This window comes from Vigna unguiculata, chromosome 5 (genome assembly GCF_037176805.1).
Source record: "Vigna unguiculata cultivar grain cowpea cultivar isolate G323 ecotype 2 chromosome 5, ASM3717680v1, whole genome shotgun sequence".
Lineage (NCBI taxonomy): Eukaryota > Viridiplantae > Streptophyta > Magnoliopsida > Fabales > Fabaceae > Vigna > Vigna unguiculata.
In genome coordinates, this window is record NC_140796.1 from 37,596,139 (window position 1) to 37,607,191 (window position 11,053).

Consider the following 11,053-nt stretch of genomic DNA (forward strand, 5'->3'; position numbering starts at 1 on the left):
TCTAAATCGAAACGGTCAAATTTAAGTACTATGTCTTAAGAATTCTGTATTAAAATTTCATTATAATCCAACAATTACCGAAGCAGGAATAAAATATTTACCAAGGTAACACAAAACTGGACAACAGGTGGAGACCTAACTTTTACACTAAAGTGCGGGAGTTACTGCTCTGTAAAATTTGCAGCCTAATCCAACAATTAGCACCAAAAAAATAATATGATCATTTACGTTGTACAAAGTCCTTTGTCAATTTACTTATGAAATCATAAAATTACTCATAAAATTACTTTAAAAAAGAAATTTAAATATAATTAATATAAAATAGAGGGTGTTATAGAATATGTAGCTACTTCTCAAGCCACATGCCAAGCCGCGTGGTTAACTTTGTTGTTTTATTGTTTGAAGGTTGAAGTAGCTGGAAGATTAAAGCTACTTGTTGATAAAAAGTCTAATATTGCTAAACACCCAGCCTCTCATGGTAGATGCAAGTTTCCACTTCATACATGAGCAAATTAAGAATGGAAAACTAGAGATAGGACACTGCAAGTCAGAATCACAACTTGCACATGTACTGACTAAACCTTTGAAGCATGATAGATTCAAGAATTTAAGACAATTAATAGGTGTGGTAAATGTAATTGAGAGTTTGGCTTAGGGAGGCATGCAGAGTTGTCAAAACGAATAACCCAGTCCAGCCTGACCTGACCCACCACGGATTGGCCACTTAGTGAGCCAACCCAACCCCACTCACTTATTAGCGCACAAAAAAAACATTCAAACCCGACCCGACTCACCACAGGTTGGTGGATTAATCGGGTTGCCTCATTGACTCACTTAATAAAAAAAATTACATTTTTCTTCTTAGTCTAAAAAAACTAAAAATTATAATTCTGATTAAAATCTAAATAAACTTCAATATAATTCAAATACAATACAAAAGGATATTAAACTTCAAATACAAACCAATATCACAAAAATAAAAACTACACTGTATTGGCTAAAAAAAACAACCTAACCTAATCCAAATGCAAAGTTAAACATAATAAAAAATACTTGTGTAACCCTTTATTTATGGGTTAGTGAACCAAACCCGACTCACCATAGGTTCAACACAGATGAGTCGGGTTCTAGGTGGGTCGAGTCAAATATTAACCTAATGAAATTTGTAAGAAGTTTTTAACCCAACCTGGCCTAAACCAATGGTGGGCTAAGTTGGCTCGTAGGTTCCAACCCCTTATGGCAGCTCTAAAGGCATGTTAGTGTTTAAGCCAAACATTATCAGATATGACAATTAATCAATTTTGATTTTTCTCCTATTATGTTTTCTCTGTTTTGTTATTTCCCATTATATTGTGTTTATATAAATATGGATGACTTATCTTTTTTTTTTCTAAAGAAAACATTATCTTCCTATACAATATTTCTCTCCTTCTAAAACTTATGTAAGCAACTCTTGTCTTGCACAAGAAAGACGGAGCAGTAGAATTTTTTGGCTAGTGATAGAGCCTTTTTGTCGCCTAAAAATGCAATATAGGGAGAATCTTGGGAATCAATACATGGACATGACTAAAGTCAAATGAAATATTTGTACTTGAATTGTGGTAGGGAAATTTATTCAAAATCAACATTTAAAAACAGAAAATTAAAAAATCATCAAATGCAAGAAAACCTATGAACTATGCATGAATGCATGATATGCAATGCACAAAATGGTAGGGAATGATGAAATAGCTAATCCTAAATGCTCAAAACATGTTTAATTATCAAAACTAGGGTAATGCAATGGTTAAATTGATCAAAGATCATCAAATTCGAAATATGCTCAAAATCAATAACATGTTCATGAGCCAAGTGCATGGTAACCTCGGATTGGGATCTTTTGATGGTGCAATTAAAAATGTAAAGTTGAAAAATGATTATAAATTATCTCAATTTCATTTATAAACTAGAATCACTCGATTTGGTGCACTACACGCAAAGTTCCCAATTTCAAGAACCCTAATTCCCAAATTTGAGCAGAAATGCAATTTCGATCGATTCAACCAACTCATGCAACGAAAATGCAACTAAAAGTGCAGAAAGCTTCGTCATCATGCTATGAATGAAACCCCCAAACCAATTTGCACCAACAATCATTGAAATTGCGCAATTATAAGATTATGCAGAAATACGAATGGTTGAGATGCAGAAATTCGAATTTGATTATTCAAATCACTTGGGGAACACCCAAGGATGATGAAAGAAGCTCAAGAACAAATCAAAAAGCTTAAATTACATGAAATTCGAATGGAACAGTGTATCAATGTTGAACGTGAACGAGAAAATGCAAATAAACGTGAATTGGTGAAATTGTGATGGAATTGGGTGAGTGATGATTCGAAATATTTCGGAATCATTCCAAGAGTGTGCACGAATTTAAAAAACTCAAAATGATTAGAAATGAGAGAGAAATTTAATGGAATAGTAATTAAGGTGTGTGTGAACGTAAAAATGGTGTAGAATGGGAGTTTTGGTGATTTGATGATGGAAACTTAAAATTAAGCTTGCAAACAATTAAATAAACTTAAATTTGATGTGTGTGAAGTGGTGAAATGAAAAGAAACTAGAAATTGTAGCAAGAGTGTAATGAAGTGGAGAAATATGAGTGAAATGAGCTTGGCTACTACCATTGGTCTTGAATCCAACTCATTCATCTTGTTTACTCTGAAACAATGATGTATAGAGGTCTTTTGGACACACCAATTCATAGGCATAGTTCCAGAACCTAGATTTGGTAAGGTAGGGTGGAGTTCAAGTTCAAAAAGTGATAGCCAAGGTGGTGGTGTAGTGGAAAATGATGATGAACATTATGAAATCATAGGCCAAATGAAAAACACCAAAATTTTCATTCATTCAAGCTCAAATCCATATTACAATACCAAAAATGAGTACAAGGAGTTTCCCCAAACTTCCTCTCACCAAGGCTTGACCTATCCAAGCTTCCAAAAGCAAAAATGGAGTGAAAATGAGTGATTTTAGGGGGCGTTTCGGGTCTGCTGCATGAGGTGTTGTGTTGCTGTCAAAAACCAGTCCAAGAATGGTCTAAGAAACTTACAAAAAATTGTCCTTGAAGGTTCCTAGGTCGTGTCCCTATGCCACCTCACCAAAACTACCCTAAAACCTACCCTACACTAAGCTACCTCTCACCAAATGAGCCCAAACGTCAAAGTGCAGTCCCCTATCAGATTTTTGGCAATTCCAAGGCTCAATCCAGTCACATTTAGTGTCCTAAAGTTCTCCAAATGATTGGCTCTTAATTTGGGGTCCAAATGACAAAAGTCAACTTTAAGGTCAAACATGCCACTTTTGCACACTTCTTGTTTTTTCAAAGTACAACACCCTAGAGGAGTTTTTAACAATCCCATGACCCAAACTAGTCATATTTAGTGTCCTAAAGTGATCCAAATGGTTGGCTCTTGATTTGGGGTCCAAATGTCAAAAGTCAACTCTAAGGTCAAACTTCCACTTTTGCACACTTCATGCTTTGCCACCAACTTGACCTTGCTGCTATATGAACTTTTAGGCCTTCAAATATTCAATTAAACCTTACCTAAGGATAGAGGACCTAAAAATTGATCAAAATCTCAAGTGAAAGGATTAGCTCTACCTAGACACTATTTGAACAAGTAAACTAAAATGACCTAAAACATGAAAACTAAGACTTTTGCTCAATTGACCCTAAACCTCAAATTTTTGTGTCTGACCACTTCCAACAAGTGTAATTAGGCATTTGTAATAATTCCATAAGGTCAAATCACATAATTTGGAAGAATTTCAAAAAGTCACCTCTAAAGTCAACTATGTCATGGTTTAAAGGCTAAATGAGCAAAATTTGACTCTTAACACTAAGTTTGACTAACTTAAGACCCTAGGACTCAAAAAATGATGCAACCACACTCAAATGATATTTAAAAACACTCTACAAACACTAATTCTATGAAAATGCAAAAATGGTCAAAAATGAGGAATCTAACCTAATATGCTCAAATTAGCTATTCTGGAATGGAAAAAAGAATACTTTGACCAATGAAAACTAACAAAATTCAAGACACATCAGCCAGCTAAAAAGTTGCAAGGACAGAATTGGAAATTGAATAGAAATCAATTGTTACTAATTTATTAAATATTGGCTTAATTAGTCCAATAGTATCCGCTTTCGTTCAAAAACTTCAGTTTGGTACCCGTTTTTAAAAAAGTTTCAATTTTGTCCCAACTTTTGAAAAAGTGTTTCAATTAGGTCACTTTCAGAAAAAAAAAATTATTAACGTCATTAACAGCGTACCACGTGTCAACCTCTGATTTTTTTAATTTAAAAAAAAATTGTCACATGTCAAATCCTTAGTGTGACACGTGGATGTCAATGCCACGTGACAAGGTACCGCCACGTGTTAGTGTCCCAACCAAGTGTCATTGATTTCAATTTAGTCCCGACAATATGTTTATTTGTTTCAATTTAGTCCCCACATATGTTTATTTGTTTCAAATTAGTCCTCACTCTATTTGCTTCAATTTTGTTCGAATATTTTTTACAAAATAGATATAATATTTCTCTATTTTGAAAAAAAAAATTGGACTAAATTGAAAGAAAATTCCAAGGAGGAGAATCTTAGAAAAATCAAAGAAGAGAATGAGAGAAAATAAAACAACAGAGTGAGTTTAAAATACAATCACAAGTGATAGAGTTAAAGAGCATTTCAAAAGTAAAAAGGGAACTCATTGTTAAGGATTTGGTGTTTAATCCATCACCAATCCCTTCCATTAAGTTCCAATTTTCAAAGGGAGTTCTCCCATCTTTAAACTTTATTCACTTCGTCATTAAATCTTTTAAGTTGTTTTTATCTCCAACATTTTGTTCCCCATCTCATTCCCTTATTTCATCCTCCTCCACATTTTGTGCAAACACACACTTTGACTCTAAAATTCTTTTCAAATATCATCTTCGTCAAAGTGTAAGCCATTGTTTTAGTGAAATGGGTCTAATACAACCTTTTTCAAAATTTATAAGCCCATTGTCACAAATTTTCCATTCAACTTTACTGCATGGTCATTATGATTTCATTATAATTTTATTTGATGACTACTGCAGATTTGTTTTTGATCCTGGTGGAACTCTAACTTTCGTTGTTGTGGGCCTTTAATAACCCTCTAGATCTGAGGACAGATCCTCTTCAAGGGGGAGGGGATGATGTGATCCCATTAAGGCTCATAGCCTGGGCCATTGACTAGGCTCATTCCTTTTAATTTCTTTTAATTTCTTTTATTTTCAATTAAATAAAGATTGATTTTAATTAGGTTTGTTTTGTTAATTGTAATTATTCTCCAAGTTGTCCAATTGATCTTGGGCCTGTGATCCAATTTTTCACGCACACCAGCCAGATCTCAACTTGATTCCAGCATGGGCCACAACCCAAATTCATTCACGCGTACTATGCTTCTGCAAGTGACACTTCGCACACCTTCATGCATAAACCGTTTCTGCTACAGCCAACATCATGCCTCTATTGAGCCCGAGCCCAATTCCTCAAGGCCTCTGCTTGACCAGAGGGGAAAGCTCATTTCTCTTTTCATTACGCGAGGCAGTCCAATCTTTCTTCAAGCATTCTGCTAGGGTTCTCTCACTCTTTGCCTTAAGCCTTGATCACGCTGCTGTTAGGGCTAGGGTCACGAGAACTCTTCCTTCACGCGAGTTCGCTCGCTTCATGCATCCACCTTAGGGTTAGTTCGGGTTCATGTTTTCCTTTTCTCTTACCGTTAAGATCTGTGTTAGACGACATCCATTTTGCTTCTCTTCCGTTTTCTTTCCGGTTGCCATTCGTTCTATTAAATGGCAAGCCATCTTGATGTAAACGTTAGCTTAAATGAATGTTAAACAGATTGGTTGAGATCACTCCCACATTCGTCAACTCACCCTTCACCTTAGGTGAGGATTTCTCTTCCTAGGGTTCCCAAACCAGTGAGATTCGAGTGCTATTCACCAATTATAAGCCTTCTGCTGCGTTTTCCCATCGATTCCACCGAACAATCGACGTTTGGAGGTCGTCTCTGTCGAACGGAGTAGATTTCCGCTGATCAACGGTGTCGCCGGCCTCATCATAAAAACATTAGTCTTTCAGAGAAATTCCAAAGAGGAAGTTGTTAGCAAGCCTATCGAGTTCTCTTCTGGGAAAGAAAAGTGAATCACTTAGATTGATTCAGTATCAAGTCTTTTCTAGCCAAAGGAACTTAATGTTCTTGCACAAGGCCTTACTGAGTGGATTTGGTGCCCACAATTTACATAGTCCTTTTAGCTTTATTGGAGGATGTGCCCAAGCTTCTTTTGCTAAAGCACATCTCTTGTCTAAACCCTTGACCGATTCGAAATGAACAAACCCACATTTTTTAAAAAGATGATCGAGTCTGCCATCTTAGGCGGTTCTCCTGTAGTGTATATGCCATCAACTTTCTAAGGTTCAAGTTTGACTGGAGTGAAGTCGTAACAAGGTAGTCGTACTGGAAGGTGCGGCTGGATCACCTCCTTTTCAGGGAGAGCTAATGTTTGTTGGGTAGTTTGACACTGCTTCACATCGAAAAAGAAGCGAGTTATATTTGAATCCTAGGTCGTAACAAGTTGATAGGAGCTCTTTTTTTCACCTCATCCATGTCTCCGGACGAGGACGACATAGGTGGGGTGAAAAAAGGAAAGATAGGGATGGAGTTTCTCTTGCTTTTGGCATAGTAAGCCCCGACGGGAGACTCGCACGATAGGCTATTAGCTCAGTGGTAGAGCGCGCCTGACTTCTAAGATGGAATTAAGTAAAAGACTAAGATGACACACACTACGGTATAGAATAAAAGCAAAGCAAGAAAGTAAGCTTTTATACTAAGCGACCCTAAGGTAAGGCTTGTTGGTATAAGACAAAATCATCGTCTAAAAATTCTTTATTTGATTAAGGTTCTAACTCGGAGATGAGAAAAGACCTAAAACTCCCTCAAGACACTTAATTAGGCCAAATTACAAGAAGAATTAGAACAAGATTACAACTGAAATGTAATACAATCACACAAATTCCTTCGAGCATTACACTCTGCTCCTTCTTGCTTTTCTTTTCAATTTTGCCTCTCAAGTGTGTAACTCTCTTGCACCTCCACTTGTTGATATCATTAAAGAAAAGTCTCCTTCAAATCTAGGTACTCCACTTCCTAGGATGCTACCTTATGAACTTAACACACTTCCAAGTAGGAAAGAATATTAAAAGATGATAGCCAAACCAATGGATCAAAAGATAAAAGAAAAGCACAAAATGAAGAAATGCTAAACTCAAATTGGAATTTTCGAGACATACACAAGAGAATATCAAATTTTAAAGAAATGACAATCTAAAATTAAGGGAAAGAACCACAATAAGCACTAAAAATAACTACCTAAAGAAAGGCACTAGAATTGGATTACAAAAAAAAAACTATAATTGAATGTTGCTTTTTGTCGTCAAATTGCCAACGAAAATGATATGTTAACAACCCACTTTTAACAACTTCTTTCACTACCTGACGTGGCAGTGAGAGAGTATTTTATTTTATTTTATTTTTTAAATTCCACATAAGGCATGGTTGAGTACGAGAGAGAAGCGATGGTTGAAAGAGTTACAAAAATGACAAAAGCGAGAGAGGAGTTAACAAGTGAGAGAAGCTAGAAATGAGTTACAAAAAGCGCAATGGAAATGGTTCGAGAAGCGGCAGTGAGCGGTTTGTGGTTTCTCCATCTCCAAATTTGGTTTTCCTCCTTGCCCACTGTTTTTTCGTCCTCCAACTTTGAAGTGTATTCTTCGTCAGCCTTGTAATTTTGTTCTTCGTCCATGCCCACTGTTTTCTTCTTCCTTCATTTGTGGAAGTTTGTTGTTCCTCCATTTTGGAAGATATTTTAGTAGTGGGTTCATCATTTCCCTTTTCTCGTTCCCTTTTGGTGGAGCACAAAAAGTTTTGGGTTAACCCATTGCAAGAAATTTTTTGTCTTCGTTGATGTTTGTGGAAATGAGTGATTTTTGTTTCTATTTTTTATTAATATATGATAAAGTTTGGATTTTTTTTTTTTAAACAGTGTTGTTGAAGAGCGGATTGGTGAGCAACATTGATATTTTTAGTTCTGTTGTGGTCTACATTCATGAAGAGGTAAGCAAAGTGATTGTTGAAAATTTATGCTAACCTATTAATATATAAGTGCTAAGCCAAGGTATTACTTTTCCACACATGTTGTCCACTTTGCAGTAATGAGTTGGAAATGAATATTTAAATTGTTTGCACAACAAAGCTGATATTTGCTTTAATACTTGAGCATAAATGACTTTTATTTGAATGAGTTTAGGTAGGTTGGGAATGTGGAAATGAATGTGGATCCAAATATGGAGCATCTAGACCAAATCCTTGTGAAGACAACAGAGGATAGCAGTAAAGATGAGGAAATGACCTACATCAGCATTGATGACAGGATTAAAAGCCTAGTTGATCCTTTCAAGAAATTCAAGAACACTTAGGCAGGACAATCACCAAAGTCACAACCATAAGGGCAATATAAATAGTATCCCTTATATATTATGGTTTTGGATGTCAAGCGGAAATGAAAGTTAAGTTTAGTTTTATTAGGTGAAACGTGAACTTCTGCAAAACATTATCTGTTTTTTTTATTTTTAATTTCTTTGCAATGTATGATATGTAAAGACCCGTTATTCAGTTATGTGATTGCTTATATTGTGGTTATGGCAGACATTTCATGTTCGTAGGCAATTAGGTTGTCAATGGTGTGTGGACCTAAATTTTGCTTCGCAAACAAGTTCAGGTTGGCAGTTACGATAACACAGCTTTGCACTTAAACTGCAACTTTTTCATATGCAATAAGTTTAAAACAAACTCCAAAATATATAAATATTTTTCTTTATGAATTGTTGTGACTAAACCATTTTAATGAAGTCTATAATTTAATGACACCTCCAAACGAGATACTTATCATCCAAGTCAAGAAGTGTTAAACAATTTTGTTCAAATCATATAAGGCGAGTTGGCAGAAATGGACTCATGGGTTGGCACTTACATTCTGGATCATTTTTGACAACAACACCTATTGAAATGGGTGCATGTTATACCAACTCAACTCATCAACGAAAAAAAATATGTTAAATTCCTAAAACTTAAGGGCTAATACTTGTATGTGTGTGAGGGAAAACAATATTATGCAGAAAAATTCAGGTTGACATTTACGCTAACACCGCTTTACACTTAAACTGGAAGTTTTTCATATGCTATAACTTTAAAACAATCTCCAAAACATATAAACATTACTCCTTATCAATTGCTTTGAGTTAACCTTTTTAATGAAGTCGATAATTTAGTGTTAAACAATTTTGTTGAAATCATATAGAGAGAGAAATGAATAGAGATAAATGATAAAGGTCCGTCCCATCTCTGAAAATGCTCTATGAGGTGTTGGGAAATGGTTGAAGTAGTTGAATAGGAGGATCGCTATGACTATAGCTCTTGGTAAATTTACCAAAGATAAAAATGATTTATTTGATATTATGGATGACTGGTTGCGGAGGGACCGTTTCGTTTTTGTGGGTTGGTTCGGTCTATTACTCTTTCCTTGCGCCTATTTCGCCTTGGGGGGTTGGTTTACAGGTACGACCTTTGTAACTTCATGGTATACTCACGGCTTGGCAAGTTCTTATTTAGAAGGCTGCAACTTCTTAACCGCTGCAGTTTCCACTCCCGCTAATAGTTTAGCACACTCTTTGTTGTTACTGTGGGGTCCTGAAGCACAGGGAGATTTTACCCGTTGGTGTCAGTTAGGCGGTCTGTGAACTTTTGTTGCTCTCCACGGTGCTTTCGGATTAATAGGTTTCATGTTACGTCAATTTGAACTTGCTCGATCTGTTCAATTGCGACCTTATAATGCAATCGCATTCTCAGGTCCAATTGCTGTTTTTGTTTCTGTATTCCTTATAAGAGAACACATGGGTTTGCACTTAAATCCAGAATGACTTCTAACACCAGCACCATGAAATGGGTTCATGTTATACCAACCCAACTCATCCACCAAGAGAACATGTTAAATTCTAAAAACTTAAGGCCTAATACTTCTATGTAGGTGAGGGAAAACAATATTATGCAGAAAACTTCAGGTTCGCAGTTATCATAACATAGCTTTATACTTAATCTGAGAGTTTTTCATATGCAAAAACTTAAAAATAATGTAGACAATTTATAATCGTTATTCCTTATGATTTTGTGTGAGTTAAATTTTATTATTCAAGTGTCAAATTTAATCACACCATCAAACGAGATACTTATCATCTAAGCGAAAAAGTGGAAAGATTTTGTTCAAAAATCATATAACAAAACATCTACCAAAATGGGTTGATGTTATACCAACCCACCTCATGCAACAATAAAACATGTTAAATTCTATAAACTTAAGGCCTACTACTTGTATGTGGGTTAGGAAAAACAATATTATGCAAAAAAGTTCAAGTTGGCATTTACACTAACACAGTTTTGCACTTCAACCAGAAGTTTTTCATATGCAATAACTTTAAAACAATCTCCAAAACATATAAACATTATTTCTTATCAATTGGTGTGAGTTAACCTTTTTAATGAAGTCGATAATTTACTCACGCCACCAAACAGAATACTTATCATCGAAGCCAATAAGTGTTAAATAATTTTGTTGAAATCATATAACACAGGTTAGCAGAAGAGGACACATGGGTTAGCACTTATGACTTCTAACACCAGTACCTATTGAAATGGGTTCATATTATACCAACCCAACTCATCCACTAAGAGAACATGTTAAATTCTAAAAATTTAAGACCTACTACCTCTATATGGTTGAAAGAAAACAATATTATGCTGAAAACTTCAAGTTGACAATTATGATAACGTAGCTTTACACTTAATCTAGGAATTTTTGATATGTAAAAACTTAAAAATAATGTAGACAATTTATAATCGTTATTCCTTATGACTGTGTGAGTTAACTTTT